Below are 18,934 nucleotides of genomic sequence, written 5' to 3' on the forward strand. Positions count from 1 at the left end.
CTCAGAATCCTCATTCATTGACAGCCCCGAGTACCTGACCATAAACAAAAATGTAGCACAGACAGCGTTCCTAGATGTCAACGCAGCTCCCTCGGCGCGACGATCTGCATCAAGCTGATCTTGGATCACAAGGTCACGGCACCAGTGTAACGATGGTCAAGCAACGGGGAGACGGAGGCGAATCTGTTGAACTTTCTTTTATTTTCCTTTAGAAAATAAATCAAAACATTGCCTTCAGGCTTTGGTGTCAACGTACAGCATCCGATCAAAAGCATAGGCTTCTCTGCTGATTACTTCAGTAATAGAAAATATGTACAAAACTTTTAACTTCCCATACACAGTGGAATGGGCATAACTGTAGCCTAAGTGCACAGAGTTACAGCACTTCATTCAAACCTATTTACATTATGGAGCCACATACCTTTAGAAAATAAATCAAAACATTGCCTTCAGGCTTTGGTGTCAACGTACAGCATCTGCACAAGCAAAATATAAAGCGTTACATATAGGCAACATCTACGACAATATCCTATTGTACACTATCAGCGCTTGCTAGCCAGCAATGCGCCAGACAGAATGTCTGAACACATGGAACGATAGCTAATTAACGTTCGGTAAAACTAGCTAACATTCGCTGTCATAATAATAATAATACTTCATACTTAATACGTAATAATACTTTCAATGCATGTTTAACTAAACAGTTAAATCCATGCATGTTATATTGAACAGTACATTTAAAGCATGGACGTGGCTAGCGGAGTTTTTACGGCTAGTCAGGAACATATCAGGTACAGTGCTTTGTACAGTCAACCTACCCGATCAAAAGCATAGGCTTCTCTGATCGGGTAGGGAAGCAGCACTGGACTACACGCATCAGATCTGCAGTACACCATATGGCCAAAGGTGGCTCCCATTCACACTTTTTAAACAAGGCAGTTTAATTTTGGCGAAAATCATATAAAACCATACACTACATTTTTAACTTTTAACTGTTACAATGGCAACTAACGGGATATACAGTATGTGTACTTCAAATACTCAGCCACATCTATCAAACACAAACAAGCATACTGTTATAGTGCTTTAGTCAACATGCTTTATAGCCACACATACATACACATCCTGGTTGTTTTACTGCACTCCATTACACTAGTAGTAGTCATGTTTGCATTTTAAAATTTGACAATGCAAAAATTCTGTTTTCTAATGCCAGTGAAGCTTCCTGAGAGAAAAGGGTGAGAGAAAGAGTGCTTGTGAGAGAAAGAGACAGATTGAGCATGAGAAAGAGGAGAGCCAAGAGTGCTAACGGATAAAGGACAGGAGCCTGTGAGATTTGGCCTCCCTCCGGGTTCCTCTGTAAAAACGTTCCCCAGCTGTTAACAGCTGGAGTGCAGCAGTGAATGAGGAAATGGCCATAATTACGCGAGCTGCTCACAGGCCAGCCGCACACCGGGGCCAAAGCAGGGGTCACACTCCCCAGTGGCTAATTCTAGGCCTATGTCTTCCCCAAAGTGGCTTAGCCCATGGCATGCTGGGCATTTATGTTCGCAAGTGTTCTCTCTCTCTCTCTCCCTGTCTATTTGTGTGTAGTTTGGGGCGTCCGAGAGAGTTCCACACAATAGTATGTTTCTTTGTGAACAAAACTGTTGTTGGTCTTGTGTGCAGGTCTGATATTTTAGCATGTTGTGTCTCTTACGAGCTCTATCAAGAATAGCTGGGTGTGTGATTGTGTTAACAAGATATTCTTTATGTGAATGTATTTGTTGTTGTAAGCTGCTACTGTCTGTCTTTGTATGTGTATCTGTGCATACACCTATTGTATTGTGCATATGTTTTTGTGCATAAGGCTAAGGTTTGTAAGTGTATGTGTGTGCATGTGTGTGAGTGTTTGTGTGTGTGTGTGTGTGCCACAGCCTGTCCTGGCCTTCTCTGGAAGCCCCCCGAAAAACTTGGCTTGGCGTCGGCTAACAAAGTCACGCGTCGATTACAGATCTGCGCGAGCGCGCGTGGCGGCCCCCGTCGACAGTGAGATAATTACCCGCCAATCACGGGCCTCGCTCCTGGACGGACTGAGTGTAGCATGGGCCAGCTAAGGGGTGGTGGGGGGGTTGAGGGGGCACCCTCGGCTGACAGGCCTGACAGAGCAATAACACCCTGCTGCCGACGCCTCTCACACTCACATCGCTTCTCCGGGCCTCTCTCTCACTCTTCTCCCCCGCTTTATTCTAGCTGTACGCAGTAGCTTCATCTGGCAGATGATGAACAGGAGAACGAGTGAGTGTGTGTGTGTGTGTGTGTGTGTGTGTGTGTGTGTGTGTGTGTGTGTCCGTGCAACGTGTCAGGACGCTCACGCGCATGCGTGCGTGTGTGTGTATGTATGTGTGTGGGATAGTTTACCGTGTCAAAACTGGGTTTGTACTGCCGTTGCCCTCTGACAGGTCGAAGCAGTGTTTGACTGAAAACAAAGGGGTTGGGTGGGGTGTGAGGGGTAGGGTGGGGTTGGGAGAGTGAGGCTTTTGGCAGCGCCTCAAAACTCATGCAGCTTGTGACTGCTACCCTAGGAGGTGAGGAGGGAGAAAAGGCAAACACATGTTCTCTATTAGACTTCCATTATTTTATGTCAAAATACCACGTCCAGGTTGGCCCATGCCGCGCCAAGTTCTGTTCAGGTGGTGGGGGGGAGGGGGGTGGTGTTGGAGGGTGTAAAATGGGTCAACTCTGTTATTTCTTATTTTTAACACTCTTACCAAAAGGTTAAACAAAGGAGGTCAAGTTGAAGGCTTTACATGTAAGGTTGATTGTTTTCAGTAATGTTTCAGTATAAGTGGTTTTGACAAGGTACTGCCTGCGATAATGACTAAATGATCTGTTTGCAGTTTTTTTTACTTTGGTCCTTGGGGTGACTGTATTAAAATATTATTACTCGCACTTAACGCAGTCAAAAGCTATTTGGGAGTGGAAAAATACATCACAGTTAATATGTGTTAATATCAGTCTGCCAGTTTGGAGAACAAATGAGGTTTTTTGAGTTCTGGGTGTTATGAGCAGGTCATTCTCTGTGGCCTGCAGAGGAAAACCCCACTCAAACACAATGGAGCAAATTATTCTGCTTCAAAATAGCAGTAACTTCACATCAAACACTGGTGGGAAGACATTTTTCCAGTGGCTGCCATCAACATCCATTTACCTTTTAGATTTACGTGGTGGTGACTACCAGTGGAACAATACCGTACAAAGCATTTCTTAAAGAGAATAGATGTATTTGATCTGTGTCCAGGAGGAGGTAGAGTGTGTGTTTTATTGTAAAGTGGCAGACTGTTCTTCCAGGTTAGTCTCATACAGATGTGCAGGTAGAGTGATGAACTTTCAGGAATCATTAATCCACCTCGAAAGAAAATCTGGAGATCTGGAGAGGAGAGACTTAGATAGGTGGCCAGAGCTGAACAGATGGACCCACTTTACCACAACAAGCTCTCTCTCTCTCCTTCTCTTTCTTTCTTTCCCTCGTTCACTGGTGGTTGGACATTTCAGCGGTTGAGTGATGCTGGCCATCAGCGCATTGCGTGTGCTGTAAAACAGTCATCCGCTGACAGATTGACTGAGATGACCAGCTCCTCAATCACCAGGGACAGAGAGAGGGAGGGAGGGAGTGAGGGAGGGAGAGAGAGTACTAGAAAACAGCAAAAAAAAAAAGAAAAGAAAGGGGAAGGAGGAAAAGAAAGAGAGAGGGAGGGCTGTGAGAAAAAGATCACAGGCAGTTCGCTGGGGATACAGACAGATACAGTGGGTCAATAGCAGCTGGACAGTGAGGGTGTATTTCCTGTGACTCTCTAAAGGATGTTTGTCACTGTCAGTTATATCCTGAAGGAAATGCCATCCAACAGGAGCTATCAAATTTTTGCCAAAATATGGATTTGAAAAAGAGAGAGAAAAAAAAGGCAAATTACACAATAGCCTTCTGTCTCCTGTGTTGATACAATTATTGTGTGCATAATGTGACAGCATGCATTTGAAGAGCAAATTTCAACTCAAGGTCAAATGAAGAAGTATTTTCATCAGGTAGGCTGTTCAAAGTCTGATGAAACATTTACGAGCATGAAACAAAAAATTGTTTAAAAAAAACAACAACAAAAAACAGGACTTCTGAGAGGTTCATAAACCCAGCATGCTTTTGTGTCATTTGTGACAGCTGTTGATTCAAAAAGCAGAAACTTTATTGGGTCCAGATGGTCGGCGTCAGTGACAGACTGAGCGAGCTGACTCCTCACGCCTCAGCCATGTGGTTCCCTTCATGACAGGAATTAAAATTCTCTTTTCTTCATTTCTCAACACCCAGATTAGAACACAGTGCAGAATTACTTCTCAGGGATAATGCACTATAATTACTCCACAGCCTGCTCTTTTTTTGTTTTGCTTTCCCTTTTTCGCTCCTCCTTTCCCAGAGACTTAAAGATGTTTTCTACTGCGGTGCCAAGCTACTCCAGAGTCAAGCTCAAATTGAGCTTTTGTAACAGTGAAAGTATGTGTCATGTCATCGTCAGGTTTTAGCACTCTAACACTCTGTCACAGACAGTAATGTTTGGCATTGGGTTACAGTGGGTATTCCACCATAGAACAACACATTGTATGGTGTCTGAGATATATGTGAACTTTGCACAGATTTAAGTATGGAAATCCGTATATTTTTAGAATCGAAAGTTCATTATTCGAGGGTTTGTCCTTAAATCTTAGAAGACATGCGTAGGGGTGTAATGTGGCACTGGAACAAAAGGGTTTAATCTGTCATAGTCATACGCAGGGGCGGCTCGTCCATAAGGGCGATTGGGGCGACGCACTGCCTAGGGGAAAAGAAAAAAAAAAAAAAAAAAAAAACTCCTTATGTATAAACGCAATATCCTTGTAAGTCGCGTAAATGACACGTAAATTTAAATGTAATAATTTTGTTTCTGTCGGATTCTACCACTAGACCGTCTGATCTGCCTCTGTATGTCATTGTCGAATCAGGTAACAGTCGTTCAGTCAGCCTAAAGTCGTGCTTCAAATGGCCCCACCCCTTCTGGGGCGATTTGGGGCGAAATGAAAATCGCCCCAGACCTCTCCCATTGACTCCCATGTTAAATCCATTTTTTTCACAAAACAGAGCTCTCAATGCATTCTCTATGGCTTCCGGGAGGGCTCGCCCCTCCTGGTCTTGTCATAAGTAGTGGACGTAAAAGCCTATACGAACGTCATACAGCTTCGACAGAGGCATATTCTGTCAAGATGGCTGCCCTGTCCAGTGCAATAACTCAATTCGCTCTTTGACAGAAACTCCTTTTTAGTCGGGGTACTAATGAAGATAAATTGACAACAAAACAATTAGGACTTCCTAGACCAAATGAAATCCTACATCCAAGAATTGGAACGAAAGAAAATCGCGTGGCTAATGCGGTCTGTATTTCATATACCACTGTCATTTTTTATAGGTTTTACAGTGTGTTTCACAGTTCGCTTCTTGCACTAACACTGAATAATTTTTTATGTGATGACTTATTTTGCTTTTGTAAGCCAATACTTTCAAGATCAGTCAATAAATATTGTTGTTTTTGACTTATGTTACCCCTTCTTTATGATGTTACTGGACATATCATGTGTCCTGTTAAGCTATGTTACATCATACAACATTTGAGACACGTGGATAATGAAAAAGTGGGATAATTTAATGTGGAGCCACATCATGTTTGCTTATGAAGGCTCCTGGATGCAACTTTCTTCCATAGCTTTCCACCTGTAACTTGCTACTCTAGCTATGTAGCAAGAGGGGACATATTACTGTTGTGTGCTGCCAATAGTGGACAAAAAGGTATTGCTGTATGAGTTAATCAGCTAACTTAATGTACTTACTGAATGGGTCGCCTTAATCATTATAAAAAAAAATTGCCCCCCCTGAGAATTTTTTCAGGAGCCGCCACTGGTCATACGACACATCTTCACAGTTTTACAGATGGAAACAAAACCATGACACACCTATGAGAAAGTTACCAGGTACATTAACCACATTGCACTGATTAGATCTGTAGGCGTTGATCTTTTAGCACATTTTTCTGGTGACTAAATGGGTTCACACTACCACCCCCCCCCCCTTCCATATCACAAACACATACACACACACAGACACACACAGACACACACACACACACACACTCACACACTTTATTTCTCATACACAGAAAACTACACACACACTTATTGTCACTGATAGGCATCTTTGTGACGAACTCGCCGAAATGTTGCAGGAATCGTGAGAAAGATGTCTGGTCTTGCCTTCTGACACTGGACAGAGGGCTGTACCGGTGAAACAGAGACGTGTTCTCCAGATCCAGCTTGTAAGGTGCAGCCGGGGTCAGAAACCTGGCTTCTTTGAGGCCTCTGAACATGGGGATGCCTGTAGCCATGACCTTGGAGGCTCACCTCTGGCCTTGTAGCTAGCAGTGCGGTTGGTACAAGCTCAGACAGAGCTGGCAGAGACAGATTATGAATGTTTCATCGCTTTTACCCCACGCTGTCTCCTTCCCGCTCTTGCCGCTGCTGCCACGGTAACGTTGATGCTGTCTGTCTGTTTGCCTCCTCTTCTCTCCTTGTGGCTGTCTTTATACCTTTCTTTGGAAGCAGCACTACTTATACCGTCTGGAGTATAAGTGTGGCAGGAGAGCTGTTACAGGATGGAACATGGCACTTTCTCCATTCTTTTCTTTATTCATTTATTTTTTCTTCCTTTATTCATTTGTATTATTGAAATAGAAATATAGTTCAAAATAACATATATAAACATATTTATATATGAAGTTATTTTATAGAGTAGATCTATAGTTCAAAATAACATATATTATATTTGATGTCCTTGATTGTCTCTGGTTTGTGTATGCCTTTTTTATGCATGGACACATATGCTTTTTCCTGACCCCTGAACACCAGTGGTGTATTTCAACTGAAACTGAGCTATTTTTATCTTTTATTTGAATAAGAGTCATTCAGTGCTTAAACATCTTCACATGTTGGCCCTCTTTTTTTTCAACACAGACCACAACATGTTCAGGCATTGGCAGCAGTGCCAGTCTTTGCCCCAGATTTGAATACGTTACCGGGGGAAAATCAATGTGTGGTATGAGGTAATTGTTTGCATGTGGAACTTAAGAAGCTGTTTCTGATTTGGAGAAGAAAAAGTATAGTCAGAAAGACTTAGAATAGTCTCTCGCAAATGTAAATACGCTCATTCTATCGTCCGTGTCAACATGCTAGAGTCAAATCATTTGCAGACCCAAAAGGTCTATTTGGCTCTTGTTTTTTGGATTTTTAATTCCCCTTTTTCTCCAAGTAATTCGAATTTCCAATGAAAAGAGTCAGGTTGCCAGACCACAAGAACAGTAGCACTGCAAATGTAGTGATGGAAATATTTTAGCGAACTCAAACTTTCCTGAATCGTTTACCAGTGTTTGCATGTCCCAAGTACTGGAAATACGCACTTTCACGGTTCCAAAATATATTTGGCCTCTAACCAGAACACACACACTCTCAACACACACAGACACATAGATACAAACACCCCCACACAAGCTGTCAAGTGTCAAATTTCACTATTAGTTTTGTAGCTTAAATTAACATCTTGGAAAGAACAGGGAATGTGCCTGGTATAATTAGACAATGCACTGAGATATGCACATTACAGCACAGGCATTTCCAAAATCTGCTTTGACTGCTTAATGAAATTCCTGCAATTAATTATTTGGACCTTATTTTTTTTAAATACTAAGACTCTAAAGTCACGTAATGTGACAAAGGCAGTGTTTGGTTATCTAGACTCTTAACATACCTTGACTTCTATTACTTTTATTTTACCTATGGACAGCTTGCCGAAAACAAAGTGGATTGTGAAATCCCAGTGGGTGTATGGTGTAGCCATCATTGCAGCATATTCTATAAATACTCTGATTTGATTGTGCAACCTACATCCCCACTGTGGTCTGTGCAACAGTAAATTGGCCTGTATGTACAGAGGCTGACTTCTCCAGCACAGCGCTCCCAAAATACCCCTGAATTAGGGAAGATAAGGGTGGTTTATATTTTCACCTTCCTCAAACCAAAACTTTCTGGAAATTTCCATACGGAAACCTGTCAGACAAGTGAACTACAGCCTTCGTTCCCAGTATGCATTTGGACAAACTTCACGTACACATACAGATATAAAAAGGAATTAAAAAAGGTTGGGGTTGTAGAAGGAGAACTGGAGGAAACTAACCAACAGTTTGTGACCTGTAGTGCTCCACCTGCTCCTGCTTAATTAAACAAAGACACAGCTGTGGAGTGTGTTTGTTTTTTGAAGGGCTTTGCTCAGGCCATCATTAGCTCTGTTTGGCTGTGGACATTTGTGGACGCCCATACGGCTGTGGGGAGGATTTCGGGGTGAGGTAGCGTGCACGGCGTTCCACACTCGTCAGGCTCAGATAAGCGGAAGGTCACTAGGAAATTTCCGAGGGCCCTGTGCGGTGTGTGTGTGTGTTCCGTTAACCTTGCCTCGGCATGGAAAAGATCAGCCCGTCCTCGCATCTTTCTGTTTCTGTTTCTCATAATTTCACCACTTTCCCCTGCAGACTCCTCTGCGCGTCGGTCTAGGACACGCCATTCCCGCTCTTCCCCTGCCATTATGGATACGGTGCAATATCGATCGGTGCGTGTGGCTCTGTTTTCAATGCCACGCACTTTGGCATGCACAAAAGCTCGACGGCGTGTGTTTATCTACTGAGGCGCCCGGGAGAAGCCTACCTACATGCTTGTTTTTAGATTTGCTCTTATATTGTAACTTCGGCTTTGTTGAGATCACGATCACATGGCGATCTCTCTCTCTCTCTCTCTCTCTCTTTGTCTTTTTTTTCTCTCTCTCCACATTACTTGCTGTAAGAACCACAGCAATTTGCATTGCAGGAAGTGCCACATCCGTCCCTGAGAGAGGGACGGCCCCATACCAGTGACCGCTGTTAAGAAAGTACACCACGCCATGCAAAGACACCCACGTTCCACACTCACACCCGCTGCGCCCCGTACGCGTTTGCACACACAGTCATACACACGGCGCGGTGAAAAGTGATGTAACACTATCACTGAGTGTAATCAGGTTAAGTTGATGGGAAAATCTGATGGGGGTTTCGTTTGGATATGTGCATAGGTTTCTGCACAGTGTCTGACTTTTGTTGGTAGTATCTCAGTGTCTGAGGCCAACAATCCAACCAGTTTGCTCCATATTAAACGTAGCATTCAGACCTACTCTTCACCCACCGTTACACACACAGCCACATACATACATACATACACAAATACCCTTCAGCAGACGTGTACATATGTGCACAAAGGCATGCACAAATTGGCATGCACAAAAGACACACACACATACACACACAGACACAGACCGAGGTGGCGATACCAAACACCCTCTTTCCGTCTCTGCATCTTGAATCACATCTAAGATCTGCTTATTGCAGGGTTTCCTTTGCCATTTACCATCTTTCACAGATCAAGACTTTATGGACCTTTTAGATGAGAAATTATCAATACAGGAAGAAACATCAGCAAAAAGTGCAGTGACACATTGGCAGTGAGGGCCGATTCTGCATGCCAGCATCAATAATTTAGCTCACAGCTCATAACTTCATTTTTAATGTACAATTGAGGCCAACCCATGTTTTCTGGGCCCTTTTAAACGTGCAATGATTTTCAAACAATAAAAAATGCTCCATTAAGTTTTTAACTGCTCTTGTTTTTCATGACAAGCGGCCTGCATTGGTGATGTATAGGTGAGAGCTGTATATGTATATTGCATGTAGGCTAAAGGGTATGGTAATAGTGTTCAACAGCACGCTTCCTCTTGCTCTTTCTTGCTCTCTGTACCAGACGTATTCGGTTGAAGGTGTTGTGAGTGAAAATTTCTGCCTGACTTTACAGATGTGTGGTCTTGAGAGGAAGAGGGGCTGGGTGGAGTGACAAGTCTGTGTGTGTGTGTGTGTGTGTGTGTGTGTGTGTGTGTGTGTGTGTGTGTGTGTGTGTGTGTGTGTGTGTGTGTGTCTGTGTGTGTGGTACTTTCACTCCATGAATGCATTAGACTGAGGTTATTTTAAGCAGGTAGCAAAATGTCAAGTGGGGTGTGAGGTCTGTGCGTGTCTGTATGTTTCTAGAAGGTGTGCTTGTTTGTGTGCGTGTGTGTGTGTATGTGTGGGTACTTTAGCTTTTTTGATGGTTTCGGGTAATTTTAGGCAGGTGGAGAGACCGTGGGTGGGGTGTCAACATGCGTATGTGTACGTGTGTGTGTGTGTGTGTGTGTGTTTGTGTTTGTGTATGTGCATATGGTTGGCGCTCTGCTCTGTTATTTCAGGCAGCTTGAGAAGTGTGCTTTGCGTGACCTGCGCCGGGGCTGAGATTTGTAGATTTGTTTTAGTACAGTACGGCTCACTGACACTACTGACAGCCTGCCTGCTCCCCAGCCTCATCTCAAGCAGCCTGAAAGCATTTTTATGCACAGCCAAGTGGAACGGCGGCACGGTTATTCTCAGCCCGCCTCTCCATTTGACAAAAGCAGGAGCTGAGGGGTGAATCCAGTCACCTTCAGCTGGCCGTCAGAGCCCAGAGCCTGCATAGGCCTGATCAACCCACAGCTCGTGTTCCTAAACACACACACACACACACACACACACACACACACACATACGCTGCTGGTTTAGAGTAAAAAAAAACACACACACACAGACGTTTAATAAACACATGATATGGGAATTGATCCCCACAGATGGCTTTGAGAGGATGTTTGGGCATACTGTTTCTGCTTGTGTGTGACGCTACAATGCGCTTCTGGGTGCTGACGTGCGAAAGTTTGTCGCGAGCTAACTTGAGGTAATCAACGCGAGGCTTACTGTATGAAAGAGTTACTACGCTGTTTTTTTCCCCTCCCACTCATGCATGCACAGGCTCTTCATCAGACACGCCGCTGCGTTTGCCATTGATCTCACAGAGGCTCCTAATAAATATTGATTTACAATTTTAATTACACGCTTATCTCAATACACATAGGTGGTCGTTTTTTTATAGCACGCTGAAGTGGGACGGCAAATATCTTCATAGCAAATATTTATTGAGTGGCTGCTCCGAAGAGGCCCATAAAAGTGAATAGTGATCATTAAACATATAGTATCTGCCTGCGATATCATCACGGTTGTCAATATCAAACACGGAGGTGGGCCGAGCATCCAATCAGTTTTGATATAATTGTCACCATCTTTTAAGAGCCATGTAAATCAAGGGGAGAGATAAAAAAGCAAAACAGCTTAATAAAGGGAGAGACAAAGATCAAATATGTTTTTTATTTCTGTGGCCTACACTTTTTAATTATCAAAAATAATATTTAATTATATTAAATTAGAACAATTACAAAAGTGAGTACAAACTTGATATAATAAAACAGTGAAACGCAGAAACTAGAAAACAGAAAAGAAAATATACTGTGGGGTATTTACATTTTTTTACATTTTGTTTTTCATCGTAGTGAAAAAAGCCATCTTATATGGTCCCATCACGCTACAACAAGACCCAACTGACTGATGAACATATGAGCAACAAGACTGGAATAGAAGAACCTGTACCTCATACTATTTCAGAAACTGGAATATAGTGAAGTGTGGCGGAACTGGGGTGGGGGAGGAAAGACACACAACACTTAGCTAGTCTTAAGATTCGAGGGAAAGGAACATTTAAAATGGCAGGAAACCTCTGTAATTCCTATACAGCAGAGCAGTGTCCCCGCCCTCACCCAATACACACACACACACACACACACACACACACACACACACACACACACACACACACACACACACACACACACACACACACACACACACACACACACACACACACACACACACACACACACACACACACACACACACACACACTCTCTCTCTCTCTTGCTCTCCCTCTTACACACATCACCTTCCCTCGCCTGTCTCCTTCTAATCCCACCATCACTGCAATATATTGAAACTGAAGCTGCATTAAGGTGATTAGAAAGCTGGGGGAACATTCAGAGGGAAAGCTTGTCTTTGTTTCAAAGGAGCAAAAAAAAAAAAAACAGAATGAATGTGAGTAAACAACTTATTATTCAACCGTTACCTTCAGCTCAAAATTAGTATTTCACACTCACAGGTATAGAAGCATAGCACATAACCAAGCCTGTGTGCAGAAACACACACATACACAGAGAGACAGAGAGAGCGAGAGAGAGAGAGAGAGAGAGAGAGAGAGAGAGAGAGAGAGAGAGAGAGGACTTATATACAGTAGATGTGCTGTATATGATGGGAACCAGGCCTCAGTTAAAGAGCAGAAAACATCCAAGAATGGATTAGTGGTTGAGCCCATAGCTGAGACCAGGATAAAGCGATGTGCCCAGCCAGTCCAGCGTGCAATACGGTATATATCCTCATACCCTCACATAATGTACTGCTATGTCCACATCAATCCCATAACTTAGATGTGTGTGTGTGTGTGTGTGTGTGTGTGTGTGTGTGTCAGTGTGAGTGAGAGGAAAGTGTGAGAACACTATACAGATGCAGTTAGGTGGTGTGTGTGTGTGTGTGTGTGTGTGGGGGGGGGGGGGTCAGCAGATCAAGGTTGCTTTGGATCAAGGACTTTGGACCTTGTCAGGCAATTCAGAGGGAAATTGATCAACAATAAAATGGTTCTAATACAAACAATTGAAGGCTCTTTGTGATGGCCTCCCTCAGGACTTTGATTTCTCTCGAAAATGCATCAATCCCGGATGCGCCAGCTTCAAAAAGAAAAGCCTCTTTTGTCAGGGATTGTCCTTTTTTTTCCCCTCCCTTTTTTGTCCCTCCTCACTTTTTCCATGTTTCTTCCCATGTTCGAGCCCTGTCTCCCGGATCAATGTCCTTGCTGTCTGCAGAGGCACCGCTTCCCCTGAGGGACGCTCCTGGAGCCATCTTTTGGGTGGTCCTCTGTGTCTCTGCTCAAGTTCCCTTGTCAACAACCCCTAGCCACTCACCTCTCACAGATGATACCCCACCACCACCACCACCACCGTCCTCCCCCCCCCCCCTCCCTTATAGGAGTGACTCTCATGGAGGTGGAGGAGAACATGTCACCTCACGCTTCCTGTTGCCCTCCTCCGCCTGCCACCGCCCCGGGCTGAGGACTCATGTCAGTTGATATCACAGGATCTGGCGGCGGTGGGGGGGTGGGGGTGGTGGTGGTGGGGGGTAGCAGACAAGTCCACAAAGCTACTCAGCCCAGGTGTAACCATTTCAGCTAATTGCCTCATTAATGATTAACTGCCCTGAGCCTGCGCGAGCACTTCGCTGTGGGGAGCAAATTGTTCTGATTGGTTTGGCCCTGTCAATTATTGATGAGCCAAGCAAGCTCGGATGCTTAGAGCCCAGGTTAGGGGGCTTTGAGAGGCCCCCGTTTCCCATCACTCTTCAGACCCCCCCCCCCACACACACACACACACACAACACCACCACCACCACACACACACACACACACCGAACATGATGAAAAGCAGAGGCGCAGGATCACAACTCTCACACTCTCACTGTCCAGGGGTCACTTTGCTGTGTTGCCCTTTCAGGTCCTGCCATGTGAAGCGGGCGCCAGTCCTCAGGGGAGCTCAGCAGCTACAAAGAGCCTCTTGTAAAAGACTGGCTCAACTGCTGTGGGGCGTCACTCCAGGCACTTTGACTTTGTGTGGGTATGGGGGGAGTAATGGCTCCTGCTCTTGCCCTGGTATTGCGGTGTGCTGAAAAGGATATGTCATGTAGTCACTCAGTGGCACTCAGAATATATATCGCTGGTCACGAATCCTGCCCCTTCTCCTCCCCTCTGCTATCTTTAGTCCTCCAGAGGCTAGAGTTTGACGTCTTTGAACACTTGCAGTGTTGAGGTGAAGACAGAGCAAACACACACACACACACACACACATACACAGGGTTGAGGGCTCTTTGCTACATGGAGTTGTGCCCCCTCGACATGTCTGTCTCTCTCTCTCTCTTTCGCTCTCTCTCTCCATCTCGGATGGCACAGCGCTGTAGCGTCCTAGCCTGTGGGCGCAGCTGGAGGAGTGATCCCCCTCGAGAGGCCCCCAGCTGCACCTCTCCTCTCTCCTCTGGGCCACCTGTGTGTGTGTGTGTGTGTGTGTGTGTGTGTGTGTGTGTGTGTGTGTGTGTGTGTGTGTTTTTGTTGTTTGGAGTGGGGGGGGGGAGCAGCAGCCGACGAGCCAGAGAGATTTCTTTGTTTGTAAACATGTGTCACTCGCACTACCATGGGAGAAGAGACACAAAACAGCACTAAGCGACCCATGTGCTGCTCCTTATCATGCACTGTCGCACCGCGCGCCCCCTGCTATTGTTTGTCCCATTGTTTTTCCTCCGTTGTGTTTTTCTTTCTCAGGCCAGAAGTCTATTTTGAGGATCCTGTTGTTGAATACGGTTGCCTTATCTGAATTTGTACACAATATGTTGAACACAACACAATGCCTGATAATGTTACAGTATACATACAGTACGGACACTAGTAGCAGAGAGTGATATGGGTGAATCTAGTAAACAGGACATTTATAAATAATATTCCATTTTTATCATTTGGTCCTCTCTGCATATACTTTGTGAATAATTTAGTTCTCATTTGTATAGTAAGACAGAATCATATTATTTATGAACATGATCGACCCAGAGCAAAAAAGATGTTAGAAATGGCAGCCACCAAATCTGCTACTCTGGCAAGACCACATCATCAGAGATTTAGCCTATTTAGTTAAATATCCTATGACTGGCACTGATATCAAGATATCAGCACACAAAAATGTAATGTATTACCCCAAAGAACCTGTGTTGAAAATGATAGACAGATAGTACTTGTGCCTGGAGCGACATGGATATCACTGATAGCACTTCTAAATACTTTTAAACACTAGCATTGTGTGTATGCTTGTGTCAGAGCAACAGATAGAGTGATAGAGAGAGAGAGAGAGAGAGAGAAAGACAGAAAGTCTACGAGAAGCTGCTTGAGTGCCTTGCACGTGTGCCTCTCTGATTAATCATATTTTGGGGTTAGCAGACTGAATCATTTCAGGCTTTTTCACTATTATTTTCCCCTCCCTGAGTAGCAGTGATCATATACGGCAAGCATAAATGTGCCTTTGTGTCTAATGGGCCACCCACACGCATGTGAGTGTGAGGCCCTGAGAACCAGCCAGCTGCACTCCTTCAAACCATTTCTACCTGTGGGGTAGAACACACACTCACGCACTAACATATATATATACACACTCACACACACACACACACACACATGCACACATACACTCCCACAGCGTCATTGCCTGTGGCTAAGTCTATTTTTTTCAAGGAAAGTAATTTACTCAGGTTACTGCTTTACACTGAGATGATGTTAATGCCTAGATAGAATGACATGGTGTGATTGTGTTGTGTACCAGCTGTTTAGCAAGCCCTACTTCAGAGAGCAGCACACTTGGTCTCCTGCAACATCCAGCCTTTTTAGTAACTGTTGCTGCCTGTGACGGTGGTGGTGCTCAGTGAGTTCATCGTTGGCTTGATGTGAGAAGTGAACGGTTTACACAGAAGTCCTCTGGCCGGAAACATGAATCAACTTCAATGGAATCGCTGCCCACCAGAGGAGCTGAGCTTAATTGAAACTGAAAATAGAGTCACCCTCGGGGCGCCCAACACTGTCGCTCCTAATCTAGGTGCAGGGCAAGTGTGTGTGTGTGTGTCGGGGCCTCACAGGGTGGTCACCACAACGCACTCAATTCTCATGAGAACTAGTGAGAAGTGACGGTAACAGTGTACCCCCCCCCCCCTCCATCACCTCCACACACAAACACACCACACACACACACACACACACACACACACAACACACACACACAGTGAGTCATGTTGCATCACCGCGGCGTCGTATAAATCGGATAAGGAGGGCTGCGGTGGTCGAGGACGGCACTCATCTCATGTTCGTTCTTTTCAGTCCTGCTCTCGTTCACATGCGCACAGGGGGGGGAATCTGCAGATGGATGTTGTGAGTCATGTCTTGTAAAGCCCTTCTTTTTTCTCTCTCTCTCTACCCCTCTTTCCCTCTCTCCCTCTCTCCTCTCCCCACCACTCTCTGTCTCTACAGATAACATGGCAACGGAATGCCGAGGCAGAACCATGGCAACGGAATGCCGAGGCAGAACCATGGCACAGGGCCTCCCACAAAGCACAACCTTTTCGAGAAAACCCCCCCCCCAACCAACCCCAACACCGACCCATCTGAAGAAGATGCAAAGAGAAGTGAAGAGGGACCTCCTCCTCCCCACTCCGTCTCGACTCCCAGTGGTACTCCTCCGTGCCTCCTCCTGCTCCACTTCTCCTCTCCTTTATTTTACCTTTGGCCTTTTTCTAGAAAAACGAACAAAAACAAACAAAAGAAGGAAGAAAAAGAAAAAAAACAACACGTACACCGAGAGACATCTGATTATATCAAAAAGATTATTAACTGGAAATACTATTTTCTCTTCAGGTGCGACTCCTCCATGCATGTTATGGTAATGAAAACATCTAGACATCCATTTACCTCATCGTAAGGGGACATTCTGATAAGACTGACCCTGAGCGCATTTTCAGTAACTGTAAATACGACTCTTCACTACTCTGTTACCGTTTTCCAACACAGATGATCAGAAACCCATGTATATGCCCCACTCTGTATATTTTCCCATTTGTGTGAATGGATTTTTCCCTCTTTACTGTCACTGGAGTCATTACTTTATGTTGACTATTAGCATAGAAAGGAAGTCTTCCAGAACTATACCCAACATGTGTGATGTACAATAGCATGGACAAATAAAATGTAGTGCATTTCCCAGATGCATTCCTTGTAGATTAAAGCCACACGAGTCAATAGAAGCTCTTACATATCTTAGTTACTCATTTCATGATGCCAACAAATGCATTTTTAAGATCTGTATATTTACATAAATATACAGTATAGAGACATTATTAGATGGTCACCTAATATAGTTTGAAAATGGCTGTCCTGCAAGGTCGATGTTAAATAACATTTGGATAGACTTACTCTATACATGTTATAGCAGCTTAATTTTGCCCAAATTGGCGTCATACTGTAGCAGATTGACAGTTGCTTGTAAAGTCTAGATGGCTCTGAAAGGCTATGTAAGGCTTTCAAAATAGATTGATAAGTAGAATAGGAGAGAGACTAAAGTAATTGTGAGAGTTCTCTTCAGCAGACGTATCTCTGCATATATGGGCCATCTTAACCTTATACCTGTGTCCAAAAAGTCATGACTCCTCAACAAAGAACCCCACACTTGTAAATGGAATGAGTTCTTTCCTTTGTCTTTACTTTAAGTTTTTCCTGATTTGTTTCCATTCTCTGTCTGAGTTATTCCTTTGTGGTTTCATGGTGTTGGAGGACCATCAGCTACTTGTGGCTCCGTTGGTTCAGAGAGGGCGCCTTTATCCAGGATAAGCAATAGACGAGTGATCTTGAACCTCCCTCTGCCCAAATCCAGTGAAGCAAACCAACACGCTTCAAGGCAACGAACTACGACTCCAAACTTGGCTGCTGGAATGGAACAAGAACGGCAAAACTCACATCACCTCACTTCTCTCTATTTATCTGTCTCTCTCTTTATTTCTTTATTTCTTTCTTTCTGTCCCTCAATCTCTCTCTCTCTGTCTTTGTTGTATAAAAAAGACAAAAAGATAAATACGTCACCATGGACAGACATTAAGACATGGACGGTTGCCGCTGTGTGCTGCCATGACTGGTGTGGCGAGCGTAGAGCCTCTGCATGAAATGCACGCAACGCGAGACGACCATGAACGCATTGTCATCCTCCCCCTCCGTCTGCATCCTCCTCTACCTCCACCTTCGCATCCCAGAGACTCTGGCCTGGCCAAACCCCTCGTGCATGAGCCCAGATCGACAGTCCGTGAGGGGCGAAAATCGGTCCATCTATTCTGCTTTGGCTGGAACCACTAAGCAATTGGACTAAACGACAAAAACAACATGGGGGATATGGGGGATATGATCTTGTACATATGTAAATGTCTCACTTGTACAGAGAGAACTTTTTAGCTGTGAAGGCTTACCTGCACGCTGACATAGATGAGAGAACAGTAGCATGGACAGCAGTGTTGTTATTAGTCTGGGGTAGGAGAGAGAGTCCAACACACCATCTTGTTTCCAACACAACATCACCAAAAACGCCAAACGCAAGAAACATTTGTGACCAACCTGCCTTTCAAGCTATGCAGACATTTGTTTTTTTTGTCCGGATATATCAATTACGGAGCATGACCCTGTCCAACTTGTGTTTTTAAAACAAAAACCTCAACCAAAGAATGAAAGCAGAGGCCAACTGCGTCAGTCATGAAAGTGGTGAAGATGATTGGCCAGAAACTGTCAGTTTGTGTTCCGTTCATAGGGATTATCTCACAGTCAACACCGGCTTGCCACAGCCTTGAATTTGGCTTAGCAAACAGCACACCATAACAGCCAAACCTTCTCTAGTTAGGGAAGCACATTGCTAATTCTGAAGTAAGGAAAGCCAAAATGAGATAAAAAAAAAAAGAAAGGTAGCTCTTCTTTTCTATGAGCTTGTTTAGGTTTTGCGGAGCTGCAACATCTCCTCCAAACCTCGGGCACCTCTGCTGGCACGGCAGCCCTCTGGATGTGGGCCTCGGTGACCCCTGGCCTGCTGCTCCTTGGCAGCCTCGGCACTAATGAGATTGCCGGCTAAAGGGAAGCAGATGTTTTGGCGAACGTGTAAATACCTGGTGTCCTTCCACTCCACAGAGCTTCTCATCCCGGCCTAATA

The 18,934-nt window shown here is 44.5% G+C and overlaps 1 protein-coding gene across 1 annotated transcript in view; it reads left to right on the forward strand.

Moving 5' to 3' along the window:
• mafa (v-maf avian musculoaponeurotic fibrosarcoma oncogene homolog a (paralog a)) overlaps positions 1 to 18,691 on the forward strand; it is a 104,088-nt gene extending 85,397 nt beyond the window's left edge. Inside the window, exon 3 of the mRNA XM_031569236.2 lies at positions 16,228 to 18,691. The gene's annotated coding sequence lies outside the window, so the exon portion shown is untranslated. The remainder of the gene's footprint in view (positions 1 to 16,227) is intronic.
• Positions 18,692 to 18,934: the final 243 nt, after the last annotated feature.

Source organism: Clupea harengus, chromosome 6 (genome assembly GCF_900700415.2).
Source record: "Clupea harengus chromosome 6, Ch_v2.0.2, whole genome shotgun sequence".
Lineage (NCBI taxonomy): Eukaryota > Metazoa > Chordata > Actinopteri > Clupeiformes > Clupeidae > Clupea > Clupea harengus.